Here is a 10,779-nt window from a genome sequence, read left to right on the forward strand (position 1 = left end):
CTTGCCGAAACTTGAATCCACGCTCTCCCACACTGGCTTCGTTTTCCTCAACATCTGATTGACATCTACCCTATCTGTGGGCTTATTTGTATGTTTATGATAAAAGATGGATTTTTGCCAAGATGTTGAGGCTTGCTTTAAATGCTTTATGCTATTTTTTTATTCAACACGCACTTATTGGGCGTCTACCATGGACCACACCCTGGGGCGGGGACCAGAGGTTTTTTTTTTTTTTTAAAGCCCCTGTTTTTATTAGGATGCCGCTGAGCACAGAGCACATTTCCATTTAAACAAAGGTCTATGGAGGTATTTTAATTTTGTATACCTGGCTCACTTTTATGTGGTTCCTAACTGGAAGTCAATATGTATCTTTTCATTTTTGTATTCTCTATTTCCAGTAACTAGTCCCTGCCCACCAGAAATCTGGGGTCTAGGGGCTCCTGGGTGGCTCAGGTCGGTTGAGCATGTCCGACTCAGGTCACGATCTCAGGGTTGTAAGATCAAGCCCCTGACTGGGGGCTACACACTAGGTGTGGAGCCTGATTAGGATTCTCTCTCTCCCCTTCCCCTCTGCCCCGTCTACCCTCTCCCCTACCTTAAAAAAAAATTGGAGTCTACCAAACAAAGGAATGGTGAACAAATAAATAGGTTACCTAAGCCAACATTCAGAACACCTGGTCTGGTTATGAAGGGTGTACTAGTGGGAGACTGAGTTAAAATACTGAAATAGCAGCTGCTCCAAAGAGAACTCCAGTTAGAGGGACAGGCAACAAGCCGAGAAGGAAGTCAGCATATGATTCTCCTCTTCAAAGGTTTGAGGGGGAGGGTCTTGCAGGCAGAAGAAAAATACTGAGCATAAAACCAAAGGTTGGTTTGGAAAACTTCAAGTCGCCAGTTTAGGGGGTGTCTTCAGGAACAGGAGGATGCAAGAGGAAAAGTAAGTGGAGACCACGTGGTGCCTGGCTCTACTTCCCAGGAGAGGAAGTTCAGCCTTATTCTGTGGGAGCTGGGCAGCTGCTGGAGGTTTCTGAACCGGGAAAATGACAGTATCACAATGGAAGCTGAAGGCCATCTGTCTGACAGCCGTGTGAAACACTGATTAAAGACGTGTAAAGGACACTAGTTAGACGACCATTGCAAAAAGAGAACCACCTAAATGTCCTTCAAAAGAAGACTGAATAAGTAAAATACGATCCATTCATCCCATAGAGGATTGAGTAACGGTAAGAGAACGAAGCAGCTCCTTACCTCCAGCTACAGAAATCTCTCGCTCATACATGGTGAAGAGAAAAAAGTAATGTGCGGAATAACGTATATAGCATCCCACCATTTATGTAAAAACAGAATATATGTATATGCTCATATATGCATAGCATATTTTTCTGAGAGGATAAACGAGAAACAAGGCAAATAGACAAGAAGGTCCTGCCAGGAGGGGCCACACAGTAGGTGCTTCAATTTATACCCGTGAATGAACAAATTACTCCTTCAGAATTCAAGCCTGACTCTTGGGGAGGGGAGTCAGAGTCATTAGTGAGCAAAGCAGTGAGAGCCATTCCAATAAAGTCACTGACCATGAGGAAATTCCCTAGGGACTCTGAGATGCAACTAAAGTAATGCAAAGGAGTAGATGTCCCCACAGAGCCAAAGAAAAGCTATTGGACTATAAAGACAGGTGTCTGTGTTCATCTAGAATACATGGGCTCTGCTGAGATTAGGGAAGACTCTGACTGGAGCACAATCCTCACAGACAGACTTGAATATCAAAGGAGAACAGAACAGGTGCTGCCAGGTGGTTGGACCAAACAGACCTTGTTCATGTGTTATTATATTCAAACCGGGGATGGGGGTGCCTGGCTTGCTTAGTCAGAAGAGCATGGGACTCTTGATTTTGGGGTTGTAAGTTCAAGCCCCATGCTGGGAGTAGAGATTAGTTAATATAAAATCTTTTAAAAATTTTTTAAAAATAGATAAATTTGGGATAAAATGGAAGAAACATGCCTACCTAGATAGCTACAAGGAAGGGATGGAAGATTTATTTTTCAATGTATATGCTTTTTAAACTTGAATGTTTTGTGTGCATATATTAACTATTCAAAAAATAAAATAAAAAATATATTTTTAAATAAAGAGGGTAAACTTATTAAAACTTAAGAAATAGAAAACTGCATATAGTCCTAAAACCATTCAAGAAATGAAATCAACAGTTTTAAACACCCCCCCCCAACACGCCCCCGGCCACCAGTAGAAGACACAATACACCAGGTCCAGAGAGTTTTTCAGGCAAGATCTTCTAAAGCAGAGAAGAGAGATATCGTGTGTGTGTGTGTGTGTGTGTGTGCGTGTGTGTGTGTGTGTGTATGTGTGTGTGAATTTAGCTAGGGTGGCCAGAGAAGGCCTCCACAATAAAATGACATATGAGCAGAGACCTAAGAATTAAGGGAGCCAGTAATGTAGATAAATGAAAATTTCAGACAGAAGGAATGGTAAGTACAAAGGCCCTAAAGCAGGAACATTTTGGGAGTGTTCCTGAAAAAAAGTGAGGAAGCCAGTATGCACTGGAAAGACGGTAGATGAAGTCAGAGACATTTCAGAGGTCTGATCATACAGAAAAATCATTTAGGCCATTTTAAGAACTTTGATTTTATTTCTGAGGTACACGGAAAGATTTAGAAAATTTTAAGCCAAGTACTAGAGTGGCATACTCTGCCTTTTCACTTGGGGAAAAAAAAAAAAATCCCTACCTCACAGCATACACAAAAATCAATATCAGATACATTAAAGACCTGAAGTAGAAAAACACAGCTTTTAAAACTGCCAGAAGAAAATGGGATAGTATCACTATGATCTTAATGATCAGAAACAGGTCACAAACAGCATAAACCATAAAGATTTGACTACATTAAAAATTTTAAAACTTCTGCTTATGAAAAGAAATAATAATAAAATAAAGATAAGCCACAGACAGAACTCAAGTTAAAAGAATTGGTATGGATGAATTTCACAGTCAATTACTAAGAAACAAACAAAAAAACCCACCGAGCTTCATGAAAGTACATGAAGGTTCTATTCGTGTAAAGTTAAAAAAAAAAAAAAACGCGAAGAATAAACGCCATTTTTATGAGAACAAAGACTTATAACCGAAACTATTAAGAAAAGCAAGAGCTTGAAAAACACAAATTTCAGGACAGTATTTATCTCTGGTGGGGGGATGAACGATTCAATGGGAGAGAGGTATAAGGTGATAAATAAGGCTCTATTTAACAAGTGACTATTGGTACACTGGATGTGTAGTCATTCACGCACAATGTTTCCAAATAATTTAAAATTATAAAGGCAGCAGACTCAAGAGACAGATGTGATAATGGCATCCTTAATCCTGTATTTAAATCACCAGTTGGGGTATCTGCTTGAATAAACATTTATAAGAGCACATTTATAAGTGTTGAAGCTTGGTATAAAAGCAAGATAGTCTGTTACTATTAATTCATTAGGCCAACTTAATCTTACAAAGATCCATTCTGAAAATCTATCAAAGTCCATCTCTGGGTTTCCCCCCCTCATTTACCTGATACCCAATTTTTTCCCAGCTACCTAAGGCTATAGCAAGTATACTATGCAGGTGTGTTTGTGTGTATAACATGTGTGTGCACTAGTTTAGAGAGGCCACACCTAAGTGAAGTCCCTGACGAGCCAAGATTGGGCTTTGGAAGGTATGTCAATGGGCACATACTTTCCATTTCCATTACTGTCTTGGTGTTCCTTAGTATACCATCCTGGAAGTGCTGACCCTCAATGAAAATGATGAATTAAACTCCATTGGGCTCACTTAAATTTCAATTAGCAGAGGATGTCCTTTTTTAGATCATTTATTTCATAAACTAGTTAACCAAAAGCTGCTCTATGTGACATTCATACAAAATAATGTTTTTAAAAACACAAATAGCACAAGAGCAAGCTTCCCTCTAAAGAAAGAAAACAACAGAGCTGGTTACCATTTAGCTCTCCTACTGGGAAGCAGGACCCAAGCAGACCCCGTTTGTACCTTTGGAAGCAACGCCTAGGATAATGTCAGTCCCTGAGGGACAGAGAGAAAACACAAATGTTTCTGTCTAGGTAAGAACTGTCTATGCCTCCGGGCGCCTGGGTGGCTCAGTCGGTCAAGGGTCTGCCTTCGGCTCAGGTCATGATCTCAGGGTACTGGGATCCAGCCCCACATGGGGCTCCCTGCTCAGCAGGGAGCCTGCTTCTCCCTCTCCCTCTGCAGCTTCCCCCTGCTTATGCTCTCTCACTCTCTCTCTCGATCTCTCTCTCTCGATCTCTCAAATAAATTAAAAAAAAAAATGGGTCTCTGCCTCTGATACCTCCCCAAACAGCTCTCTGCCCAAAAAAAAAAAAAAAAAATCACACTTAAAAGTTAGAAATGCAGCTACAGCAATAAGGAACACAAAGGTACAAAATCTAGGGTGTGAAATAGGAATTTACTTCCAAAGTGTAAGCGGCCCAGTAAGGCAGCATAAGCTAATAAGCACCAAAGAAGTAGATCGGGCCATCTGAGTGCAATAGTTTTAAGTTTGGAATGACAAGAAAAGGCTTTATAAAAAAGAGATAGGGTTACGCTTGACTTCTGTCGTAGATATTTGTTATTTTTGCATGCCCAGCATGCAGCTCTTTATTCTCAGAACAGTGGCTGGATTTTTCTTTCTCGGGCCCTATGGGACAGCCACCCTCCACACAAGGGGTTTAGGTAAGGCAGACCACACCCCACATCTGCCTCCAGGGAGACACTCCATCCAGCCTTGGCCAATCGGAGGGAGTCACTGTGGCTTGTGCCCGGACAGGCACCTGCCCCAGTCAGAGCCCATAGGAGTCACCCCTGAGGCTTGTCGCAACCCCTGGCAAAGAGCTGTGCCCTGCGTAGGCATGGCTAAGCTGGGGGAACGTAAGCCCGCTGCACTGGTGCGCATCTCGCCACCACACAAACACAGCCCCCAGGAAGAAAGCAGAGCGATGAAAGGAGAAAGATTCATTCCTGAATTAGGAAAGGACTAGATCCAGCTCTTCCCAGTATCTGTTTCTGCATGACAAATCGCCCTGAAGTGTATTAGCTTACAACAACTCCCATTCATTTGTCCATGATTTTGCAATCTGAGCAGGCCTCCAAGGGGAGTGGCTTTTCTCTGCTCCGTGTGACGCTGCCTAGGGCTGGAGAGTGCAGGATGGCTTCACTCAATCCAGGGGGTGGCTGGAATGCCTGGCACTGGCCAGGTCTCTGTATTTGTATTTTTTTTAAATAAAGTGTTTTTGTATTTTATAGTCTCGCATTCTCCAGGGTTCCCTCTCTCCATCAGGGTAGCTGGACTTCTTCACACGGTGACTGGCTTCCAAGAGAGCAAAAACAAACACTGCCAAGCCTCCTAAGGCCCAGCCTGGAACAGGCAGGTGTCACTCCTGCCACACTGTATTGGTCAAAATGAGTCAAAAGTCCAGCCCCGGGGGGCACCTGGGTGGCTCAGTCGGTTAAATGTCTGAGTGTTGGTTTCAGCTCAGGTCATGATCTCAGGGTGGTGAGATAGAGCCCTGCACCGGGCTGCAAGCTGGGCAGGAAGCCTGCTTAAGATTCTCTCTTTCCCATGGGGCGCCTGGGTGGCACAGCAGTTAAGCGTCTGCCTTCGGCTCAGGGCGTGATCCCGGCGTTCTGGGATCGAGCCCCATATCAGGCTCCTCCGCTATGAGCCTGCTTCTTCCTCTCCCACTCCCCCTGCTTGTGTTCCCTCTCTCGCTGGCTGTCTCTATCTCTGTCAAATAAATAAATAAAATCTTTAAAAAAAAAAAAAAAGATTCTTTCTCTCTGGGGTGCCTGGGTGGTTCAGTTTAAGCGTCTGCCTTCGGCTCAGGGTGTGATCCCAGGGTCCTGGGATCGAGCCCCACATCAGGCCCCCTGCTCGGCGGGAAGCCTGATTCTCCCTCTCCCGCTCCCCCTGCTTGTGTTCCTTCTCTTGCTGTGTCTCTCTCTCTGTCAAATAAATAAATAAATAAAATCTTAAAAAATAAAAAAAAGATTCTCTCTCTCCCTCTCCCTAACCCCCACCCCCAACGCTGGCAATCTCTCTTTCTCCCCCCCGCCCCAAAAAAAAGTAAAAATAAAAAAGTCCAGCTCAGCTCAGGGAGAAGAAACAGCATCCACCTCTAGACAGATGGAGTGGTGTGCACATACAGATACGGGAGAAATCGCTGGCTACCATTACGGTGGTAGATCCATCACACCAGACATGGCCAGACCCCCTTTCCATTATATGAAGAAATGTGTTGCTTTTCTTGCTTAAGCCAGTTTCAAGAATCCTGAATAACACAGCATTCAATGCTGGCTATGAGTAGAAAGAAGACACACAGAAGGGCGGCATTTCAAGAGAAGGCAACGAGTGTGGAGAGCATGAATAGAGGAGAGTGAGCACAGAACTTCAGGGAGGGCACAGAGTTTCATCAGGTCACTAGCTGGACAGCCTTCCTTGATCAGTCCATGCCGATGACCTTGTGGACTATTAATCTTAGTCTGTATTTCTCATTTTAACACACAAGCTATAATATCTTGCCATGTTATATAAATATTTTATGTGATAATTTATATGTGCACTCCCCCCCCTCCACTAGACTACAGGTTACCAGAAGGAAAGGACTATGCCTCTTAGGTAAATACACATTTTCCTGATGGTCCCTAACACAGTATCAGGTATTCAATACATACTTGCTGGATGATGGATGAACTCAACGTTCATTAAATGTCTACTTATTTTCCAAGCACTGGGGTTTAAAACATGAGTAAGACATAAGCATAAGCTTCTGCCCTCAAAGGGTTGGAACGAATAATATACAAGAATGAAATTTGCTGAATCATGAATATTACTGATTTTCAGATACTAACTGAAGTTTGTGAATTCTCCAATGACTTATTGAGTGCTGATGGTGTGACAGGCTCTGTCTGTTCTTGGTGCTGCGAATACAAAAATGAGTAAGACACGGTCCCATCTTGATGCCATCCAGACAGGGAGACAGACAGTCCAAAAAAAAAAAAAAGTTGCCACAGATGTGAAGATTGCTATGTGCCTGGCTCAGTAGTACAGCAAAGGTGGGCAGCGGCTCTTTACGAATCTCACCTCCTTGGGTGTCACAGGCTTACCATGTCATTACAGCAGGGAGAAGGAAACAGACATAAAACAAGTCTGACTTTAAAAAGGGATAAAAATGTAAGCCTCTTCCAAGTAAAGGAAAATGTATTTCCTTTCATATTCTATTTTGATTTAATAGTACAGGAAAGTGCTCCCTCTGGGAGAAACGTTCCTAAGACAAAAAGTACAGTAAGCTTTTTTCTTTTTTTCCTGAGGATTTAAGGACAGGTGGAAAGAAAAGAATAAATCAGTATTTAAAAATTTATACAACTAGCATGAGGTGAATGCATGCTAATCATATACATATATATATACACACACATATATATAAACACACACACACACACACACACACACACATACAAACATATATATATGTTTATTTTGAGGATCAGAAGCTTCCAGACTGGATGCATTTCCATCTGGAAATGACCACTCTTTTTTTTTTTTAAGAGTTTATCTTTAAAGTAATCTCTACACCCAACGTGGGGCTAGAACTCATAACCCCAAGATCAAGAGTCACATGCTCCACCAATTGAGCCAGCCAGACACACCTAGAAATGACCACTCTTTATATTTAATTTTTAATGTAGCAAGTTCTATATGACTACAAGAAAACAATCACTGGCATTTATTTAGCACTGGCAACCATCTGGCAGAGAACCCCAAAACTTCTAAGATTTTCATAAAAAACCCAGGAAAGCAGAAAGACTCAACTCAAGCTCTATAGGCTGGTGAATTTGCCTTCTAATTTTCCCTTGCTCAGCAAATGCAACCATTTCATGCCAGTGATTTCTCAAAAGCAATGAATCTTAAAGAAGATTCTATAAGGAGGCTTCACCTCTTCTGGAAATTGATCTCTAACATTGTCTTCTCTACAAACTTGAGGCTACATTAAGAAGTCCAAAAAATGCATTTTACCCCATCAAAATGAAAAACTTTTGCTTTGTTTTTCTTGTTAAGAGGATGAAAAGATAAGACATAAATGGGGAGAAACTATGTGCAAAACCAAATATCCAAAAAATTAGTTGGATTAGTATCTAGACTGCCTAAAGAACTCTCAAAACTCAACAGTAAAAAAAATAATCTAACCAAAAATGGACAAAAGACACAAAAAGACATTTCATCAAAGAATATAAGATGGCAAATAAACACATGAAAAGTCGTCCAATGTCAGTAGCCATCAGGGAAATGCAAACGAAAACCACCCCTGTACACCCATCAGAATGGTTAAAATACAGTAATAGCACTGAATGCTGGCAAGGACACAGAAGTCAATACTTCATATGCTGGCAGGAATGGAAGATGGTAGAGCCTCTATGGAAAACAGTCTGGCACTCTCCTATAAAACTAAACATGCAGGGCGCCTGGCTGCCTCAGTTGGAAGAGAAGGAGACTCTTGATCTCAGGGTTGTAGGTTCCAGTCCCAAGCTGGATGCCGAGATCACTAAAAACAAAAAAAGAACAAACAAACAAAAAACTACACATGCAAATACCATATGACCCAGAAACTGCGCTCTTAGGCATCTGTCTTAGAGCAAAGAAAACAAACGATGATATAAAAACCTGTACACGAATGTTCATATTAGCTTTCTTCATAAAAACCCCAAACTGGAAACAGCTCCACTGTTTCTCAACAGGTGAACGGTTAAGGCTGTGTGGGGTATTCATTCTATGGACTATGGCTCAACAGTAAAAAAGGAACAAGCTACCGCTAGACAATGACTTGGGTGAGTATCAAGGGAGTTATGCTGAGTGAAAAAGCCAGTCCCCAAAGGTTACATACTGTATGATTCCATGTAGGTAACATTCTTGAAATGACTAAATCACAGAAATGTTGAAGAAATTGGTGGTTGCCAAGAATGGGGAACTAGGTGGGGGAGGGGAGGGCACTCCAGGAAGGGGTGGTTGTGGCTATAAAAGAGTGACACCAGGGGAGGCGCCTGGGTGGCTCAGCTGATTGGGTGTCCGGCTCCTGGTTTTGGCCCCAGTCATGATCTCAGGGTCCTGGGATCCAGCCCTGTGTGAGCTCAACTCTGCGCACAGCGGGAAGTCAGCTTGAGATACTCTCCCTTTCGCTCCCCCTCTGCTCCTCCCCTTGCTTGCAGGCACATGCTCTCTCTCTCTCTAAAATAAATAAATCTTTAAAATATAAAATTAAAATTTTTAAAATAAAAATCTATTTCCAATTTAGGTGCAATTGTGGTAACTTTCACAGGAAAAACTTGGAGTTTTGGAGGGAGGAACAAGTAGGAGGTGGTGGTACAGGGATTTTTTTCCTCTGGAGAAATCATCTACAGAACAGAGCTCGGGCCCCTTGTTACATCACAGGAGAGGGCCAGCTGTAGAAACTGCAGGACAAACGCAAGACTGCAGGCGGTGTTCATCGATGCACCGCCGCCCCCCCCCCATCAGCGCCTGGCCACGGCGTACGCTGTGTCTAAAGCTCACGTCAACTATGAAGACCTTGAGCGCCAAGGATAGTGTCCTTTATCCTTGGCCACCACTACACTGGCACGAAGCAGTGATTCTATAAGGTTTATGTTGAATAAATGACTGACCATTCAGTCCTGAGTTGGCTGGAAGAATATATTTCAGTTCACAGATTTGGCTCAGGTTCATTACTTACCGAGATGTTCACTAAAAACGTACATTGTAAGTTGAGTAGAGAATTTCACAAATTTGGGTGCTTTGTTCTGTTGTGGGGTTTCCATATAGGTTCCAGTCGGCATTTTTGTCATGTACACACAGATTATAACATGAAGGCTTTGTGATTTCTAGCCTCTTGACCATTCACTAGGACAGGGCTTCACCGTCTGATGACTGCATAGGACTCCTGGCTGTCTGACCACATTCTTCCAGAAACCTGCGGCAATGGCAGAAAATGCCTTCCTCGGCACGAGGTACACAGTGGTCCATTTGTTAAGCCATTTACCAGAGTCGTGATGCTGAGGGTTCCTACTTCACTCGACCTCAGGGGAAGTGGCTCCCTGGAAATCTCGCCTCCATTCTATGCATGGCCAGCCCAGGAGAAGCTTTTCATTAAGCACGTACTGAGTCTGAAGGGTGAAGCTAACTACACCTTAGGAACACACTGTCGGGAATCCACTTTGTGTTTTATCAGTTCACTTTGCGAGATAAGGATGGTGGGAGGTGAAAATGCCAGAGAAATCTGATGTGATGTCTTAAAACAGCCTGAGTCACAGTTCTATCAAAAAAGGAAGCTGCTTGCTGACCTTGCGTGGCCACTCCAGTCCCCACTCCTGCTGCTTGTAGCACTCACATGCACGCTTAAGTACAAACAATCCTGCACTGTTTCAGGGAGGCGTGATGGTACGCTGGACACCGGCTGCCTGGATTCCCATCTCCGTGGCGCCACCTCCCAGCTACAAAGCCTCGGTGCTCTGGTTCATAAGCTGAGGACGCTGAGAAGCTGCCTTATGCGACTGCTGAGGATTAGAGGAGGTCATCATCTAAAGCACTTCCAAACAGGAGCTCAATACATGTCTGCAGAAGACAAAACCAAACCTCGAATCTGTCTTCATGTGTTAGCTTTTTCTCCTTAGCAGTAAGACTTCAAGGATTTATGCTGTTATCCTGGGAAGGGCTGCTT

The sequence above is a fragment of the Ailuropoda melanoleuca genome, chromosome 15 (assembly GCF_002007445.2).
Source record: "Ailuropoda melanoleuca isolate Jingjing chromosome 15, ASM200744v2, whole genome shotgun sequence".
Taxonomy (NCBI): Eukaryota; Metazoa; Chordata; class Mammalia; order Carnivora; family Ursidae; genus Ailuropoda; species Ailuropoda melanoleuca.